Source organism: Oncorhynchus kisutch, unplaced genomic scaffold, assembly GCF_002021735.2.
Source record: "Oncorhynchus kisutch isolate 150728-3 unplaced genomic scaffold, Okis_V2 Okis04b-Okis11a_hom, whole genome shotgun sequence".
Lineage (NCBI taxonomy): Eukaryota > Metazoa > Chordata > Actinopteri > Salmoniformes > Salmonidae > Oncorhynchus > Oncorhynchus kisutch.
Genome location: NW_022261981.1, coordinates 8676578 through 8683621, shown reverse-complemented (window position 1 = coordinate 8683621; position 7044 = coordinate 8676578). Strand labels below are relative to the sequence as shown.

At 42.6% G+C, this 7044-nt stretch overlaps 1 protein-coding gene across 1 annotated transcript in view; it reads left to right on the top strand.

Annotated features, from left to right (window-relative positions):
• Positions 1-4925: 4925 nt before the first annotated feature.
• The window catches only part of LOC109884468 (receptor-type tyrosine-protein phosphatase epsilon), a 172103-nt gene continuing 169984 nt past the window's right edge, over positions 4926-7044 (top strand). Inside the window, exon 1 of the mRNA XM_031813012.1 lies at positions 4926-5163. The gene's annotated coding sequence lies outside the window, so the exon portion shown is untranslated. The remainder of the gene's footprint in view (positions 5164-7044) is intronic.

Sequence of the window (7044 nt, the reverse complement as noted above, 5' to 3'; positions counted from 1 at the left end):
TACCCAGCTATGAGCCACAATGGGGTCCTCCACCGCCATATACCCAGCTATGAGCCACAATGGGGTTCTCCGCCATGCCACCCGTGGACCACACAACCACAGCAATGGCCTGTGGAGACATTCTAGCAGAGTCCTTGGAGGGGAGGATGAGTCATGCCAGATGATATTTCCCCCTCTGTCTGGCCGAGGAGAATATCGCCTGTGATGTTGATGAACATCTGTGTGCCGGACCAAAACAACAGACGTGACTGATTTTTGTTTTCGAATGGAGTATTTGTTTCTTGATTTATGATTTTACTGTACTTCGACAGTTTCTCTTCCATACAATTGATTTCATATACAGTACAGTATAGGCCTAGGCTAGCCTAGTGGTTAGAGTGTAGGGACGGCAGGTAGCCTAGTGGTTAGAGTGTAGGGCCGGCAGGTAGCCTAGTGGTTAGAGTGTAGGGCCGGCAGGTAGCCTAGTGGTTAGAGCGTAGGGACGGCAGGTAGCCTAGTGGTTAGAGTGTAGGGACGGCAGGTAGCCTAGTGGTTAGAGTGTAGGGACGGCAGGTATCCTAGTGGTTAGACCGGTGGACTAGCAACCGGAAGGTTGCAAGTTCAAACCCCCAAGCTGACAAGGTAGAAATCTGTCGTTCTGCCCCTGAACAGGCAGTTAACCCACTGTTCCTAGGCTGTCATTGAAAATAAGAATTTGTTCTTAACTGACTTGCCTAGTTAAATAAAGGTAAAATAAATAAATAAACAGTATAGGCCTATTTTTCTTCCTTCACATACCCCAAAAACATTTACTGTATTTTTTCATTTTTACTGTGTTTACAGTGTTTACATGTTTACTGTGTTTACAGTGTTTACATGTTTACTGTGTTTACAGTGTTTTCATGTTTACAGTGTTTACTGTGTTTACAGTGTTTACAGTGTTTACTGTGTTTTCATGTTTACAGTGTTTACTGTGTTTTCAGTGTTTACTGTGTTTACAGTGTTTACTGTGTTTTCATGTTTACAGTGTTTACAGTGTTTACTGTGTTTACATTGTTTACTGTGTTTACAGTGTTTACTGTGTTTACAGTGTTTACTGTGTTTTCAGTGTTTACTGTGTACAGTGTTTACTGTGTTTTCATGTTTACAGTGTTTACAGTGTTTACTGTGTTTACAGTGTTTACTGTGTTTTCATGTTTACAGTGTTTACAGTGTTTACTGTGTTTACAGTGTTTTCATGTTTACAGTGTTTACTGTGTTTTCATGTTTACAGTGTTTACTGTGTTTACTGTGTTTACAGTGTTTACTGTGTTTACTGTGTTTTCATGTTTACAGTGTTTACTGTGTTTACAGTGTTTACTGTGTTTACTGTGTTTACAGTGTTTTCATGTTTACAGTGTTTACAGTGTTTACTGTGTTTACAGTGTTTTCATGTTTACAGTGTTTACTGTGTTTTCATGTTTACAGTGTTTACAGTGTTTACTGTGTTTACAGTGTTTACAGTGTTTACATGTTTACTGTGTTTACTGCTGTTTGACATGTATTGAGACATGTTGAAATATAAAACACATGTTTTTCTCATTTGTTTTCCTTTCCTGTTAGAGTAAACACAAACAATATACAGTATAACAATACCATCTTAGTCTTTATACTGAAATAGATTCTCATATTAAAGTTTTTTTTACAATTGATAACAGGCTTTACCTATATTTAAGATAGCTTTACTAAACTCTTAACACAGCAACACCCCTACGTCACACAATTAGCCAAATAGTTCATTTTCTACTCAAAAAAACACATTTTGTTCATTAAATACCAACTCTACATTTCAAAATACAACTCTACGTACACTAACTCTCTCAAAACAGCAAACCCGACTCAATATCGAATCATCTTTTAAAAACACCAGCACATGTTTTCTATCGAAGAGGAACGTATAGTCAACCACAGACCCGTTGGTTTGGTGACAATTCTGGATCATGGAAGCCAGGGTTGACCGTCTGAGATTTAGGCTGGACTCTTTCACCAGTCTCTCTCAGTGATAGACCATGGTATTAGACTGGACTCTTTTACCAGTCTCTCTCAGGGATAGACCATGGTATTAGGCTGGACTCTCTCAGTGATAGACCATGGTATTAGACTGGACTCTTTCACCAGTCTCTCTCAGTGATAGACCATGGTATTAGGCTGGACTCTTTCACCAGTCTCTCTCAGTGATAGACCATGGTATTAGGCTGGACTCTCTCAGTGATACACCACGGTATTAGGCTGGACTCTTTCACCAGTCTCTCTCAGTGATAGACCATGGTATTAGGGGGGACTCTTTCACCAGTCTCTCTCAGTGATAGACCATGGTATTAGGCTGGACTCTCTCAGTGATAGACCATGGTATTAGGCTGGACTCTTTCACCAGTCTCTCTCAGTGATAGACCATGGTATTAGGCTGGACTCTCAGTGATAGACCATGGTATTAGACTGGACTCTTTCACCAGCCTCTCTCAGTGATAGACCATGGTATTAGGGGGGACTCTATCACCAGTCTCTCTCAGTGATAGACCATGGTATTAGACTGGACTCTTTCACCAGTCTCTCGTTGGTTACTACTGCATTGTCGGAACTAGAAGCACAAGCAATTCGCTACACTCGCATTAACATCTGCTAACCAGGTGTATGTGACCATTAACATCTGCTAACCATGTGTATGTGACAAATAACATTTGATTTGATTTCAATTTCTAACTACTCCTCTGCCTGGTCCAGCTTCTCCTCTGCCTGGTCTAACTACTCCTCTGTCTGGACCAGCTACTTCTCTTCCTGGACCAGCTACTTCTCTCCCTGGTCAAACTACTCCTCTTACTGGTCCAGCTACTCCTCTTCCTGGTCCAGCTACTCCTCTCCCTGGTCCAACTACGCCTCTCCCTGGTCCAACTACTCCTCTCCCTGGTCCAACTACTCCTCTCCCCGGTCCATCTACTCCTCTCCCTGGTCCAAATACTCCTGTCCCTGGTTCAACTACTCCTCTCCCTGGTCCAGCTACTCCTCTCCCTGGTCCAACTACTCCTCTCCCTGTTCCAGCTTCTTCTCTCCCTGGTCCAACTACTCCTCTCCCTGGTCCAACTACTCCTCTCCCTGGTCCAACTACTCCTCTCCCTGGTCCAACTACTCCTCTCCCTGGTCCAACTACTCCTCTCCCCGGTCCATCTACTCCTCTCCCTGGTCCAAATACTCCTGTCCCTGGTTCAACTACTCCTCTCCCTGGTCCAGCTACTCCTCTCCCTGGTCCAACTACTCCTCTCCCTGTTCCAGCTTCTTCTCTCCCTGGTCCAACTACTCCTCTCCCTGGTCCAACTACTCCTCTCCCTGGTCCAACTACTCCTCTCCCTGGTCCAACTACTCCTCTCCCTGGTCCAGCTACTCCTCTCCCTGGTCCAGCTACTCCTCTCCCTGGTCCAACTACTCCTCTCCCTGGTCCAACTACTCCTCTCCCCGGTCCATCTACTCCTCTCCCTGGTCCAAATACTCCTGTCCCTGGTTCAACTACTCCTCTCCCTGGTCCAGCTACTCCTCTCCCTGGTCCAACTACTCCTCTCCCTGTTCCAGCTTCTTCTCTCCCTGGTCCAACTACTCCTCTCCCTGGTCCAACTACTCCTCTCCCTGGTCCAACTACTCCTCTCCCTGGTCCAACTACTCCTCTCCCTGGTCCAGCTACTCCTCTCCCTGGTCCAGCTACTCCTCTCCCTGGTCCAACTACTCCTCTCCCTGGTCCAACTACTCCTCTCCCTGGTCCAACTACTCCTCTCCCTGGTCCAGCTACTCCTCTCCCTGGTCCAACTACTCCTCTCCGTGGTCCTGATGTTGTTTGTTCTCTCTCTGCTCCTCTGTGTTGTTCTCTATCCACATTGAACTAAATCAATACAAAGAGCTCTTTTTACTGTGTTTGTCCATGTAACTGAAAGAGCTTCAACACCTGGCTATGTCTCCGACTGAGATTGGAATCAGCTGTGGTTGGTCTATTTTACACAATTTACAGTAAATCAGCTATTTCTTATTGTGTCAATGATCAGTTCATTCAAAAATGCTGATCAGCTGTTTCAATACAGTTTTTGAGCTGCTGTTGTTGCAGAAGTAGAGACTTTATTCTATATTTGAGGTTTTGAACATCAGGTCTTCATGTCTGACATGCTGTGTGCAAAGCATTTGTAAATAAGACAAGAAAGATCCATGATGTTGTTATTGGGTAAGTTTGTATGTAAAGAAAATGTAAGCATTTTTAGAAACGCGTTAATTGACTGCATATTCTGTGAAAACGACATGAATTGTGTTCATGGTATTGTCCACAACAGACAGATGTTGTGCTGATTGTGTTTATAGACTTTTGAAAATGCGACTACAGATTGGACAAAAGGATGTTAGCGATGGTAAAGAAAACCGTAGTGTTTTGAATATTGCCACATTAGACCACATTAGTGTGGTCTGGGTCGTCACTAAGTTAGATTCCTTTGATGTGCGCATGTCTCATTGGTAAAACAGAGTTTCACTTTGAGCAGAGAGTACATGGTTTTGCAAGATGTCTGTGGGGTTTTGGGGAAATTGGCTAACTGTTAGTTTGGAGTACACGCGATGTAGTTTCACCAAACGTGTGTTAAGGATTGGGGGAAACTGTAATAGATATGTTCTATAGCCAAACAGATGTAAGCATGGTTTGAAATAAATATGTTTTAGTCAAATATTATATATATTTGTGCTTCTTGCGATCACTTTGCAGTCTACAAATGATTTGTAATTATGTTCCCGGCCTCTCTGTCTATCCGCTCCAGAACAACATCTTCCCTCGGCTGAATCTAGTTGATCCATTCCCCAGGGTGTCATTATTGCGCGCATGTCGTAATAAAGCTGTGCGCCAGGCGGCTCTCTCTCCTCGGCAGCGGCAGGTAGGGAGGCGTGCCCAGACAGCGGGGAAGGGGAGCGGGGCCAAGAGGACCGGGGACTAGAGGACCGGGGATATTCACTGACAGCAGCAGTTACGTTCAGATTAACAGAACTGGATGATTTTCGATGAGTGGCTGGACAAGATTTTTAATAAGAAACCGTGTAGTCGGCTACGGTTCATGACCATCCTTAGGTTTTCCCCTGAGCTCTCTAGTCACGGACACGAATACTGGATATAATTGTGGAACCACTACGGTAAGAGGAATGGTTTTTACATGATTTCGTGTTGATTGAAGGTGTTTTGTTGTTGTTGTTGTCATTGTGGCATATGATTTAGCGATCGAAAAACGGCAAGATTGACAGTATTGAAATGCGGTGGTTTTCTTCACCAGCTGATTGCGTTCCTTCACATTATGGATCGATGGAAAGATTCACAGTAGGCTATGTTACGAATTACATGGTGTACATTTAGCCTAGCTGTCTGTGCCAGTTTCATTATAATAAACGTGATACCTTTGCATTGGCATAGAGAGATTGATTATTAAAGCAGGTATGCGTGTGTGTGAGAGAGGCATGCTACCCTCCCTGTCTTTCAACCCGAGGCGCCTGTTACGGCAACCACTATGCGGGTTTAGTGGAGCAAAGCCTTTTACAACATAGCATCTTTTTTTCCCCCCTCTCCCCTGTTGATTCATTCATTTCGTTTGTTACAACAGAAGAAGCGGCTGTTTTTCCCAGAAAGTTGCTCAATAGCCTTAGCCTGGGCCGACATGAGAGAGAGAGAGAGAGGTAATGCCGGTAGAGACATGCTTTCCTATCAGTTATGGGTACAGTCTTCAGTGAGCAGGCATGGACACATTTTGACATGCGGTATACTATGTAATGCGTATGATACCCATCTGGTTGCCAGGGGCGATGGCGAAGCGACATGTGACCGCAGCATGGTGTCTTCAAGTCTACAGCTACAACATGATGTTTGACATGAGCCTCTAACTGTCACTCCTAACACCCCCCCCCCCATCTCTTTCCGTACCCTGCCTGCAGTTATCCCAATCAGAAACATTCAACTGTGTACCTAGGAGGCATGGCAAGAATTCAGACAATGCTTGCATGCCTTGAAGCCTGTCATTATCCATTATGATGAGGTTGAGGAGCAAGGTGTGACAGATTGAATCAGCCATAGAATACACATAACTACAATACCTTACTGTAACTCACAATAGATAACTACAATACCTTACTGTAACTCACAATAGATAACTAGAGTACCTTACTGTAACTCACAATAGATAACTACAATACCTTACTGTAACTCACAATAGATAACTACAATACCTTACTGTAACTCACAATAGATAACTAGAGTACCTTACTGTAACTCACAATAGATAACTACAATACCTTACTGTAACTCACAATAGATAACTAGAGTACCTTACTGTAACTCACAATAGATAACTAGAGTACCTTACTGTAACTCACAATACATATCTTCAATACCTTACTGTAACTCACAATAGATAACTAGAGTACCTTACTGTAACTCACAATAGATAACTAGAGTACCTTACTGTAACTCACAATACATATCTTCAATACCTTACTGTAACTCACAATAGATAACTAGAGTACCTTACTGTAACTCACAATAGATAACTAGAGTACCTTACTGTAACTCACAATAGATAACTAGAGTACCTTACTGTAACTCACAATACATATCTTCAATACCTTACTGTAACTCACAATAGATAACTAGAGTACCTTACTGTAACTCACAATAGATAACTAGAGTACCTTACTGTAACTCACAATACATAACTACAGTACCTTACTGTAACTCACAATACATAACTACAGTACCTTACTGTAACTCACAATAGATAACTAGAGTACCTTACTGTAACTCACAATACATATCTTCAATACCTTACTGTAACTCACAATAGATAACTAGAGTACCTTACTGTAACTCACAATAGATATCTTCAATACCTTACTGTAACTCACAATAGATAACTACAATACCTTACTGTAACTCACAATACATATCTTCAATACCTTACTGTAACTCACAATACATAACTACTATATAGACTGTAACTCTGTAACTCACATCATAAATGCTTGTGAAAT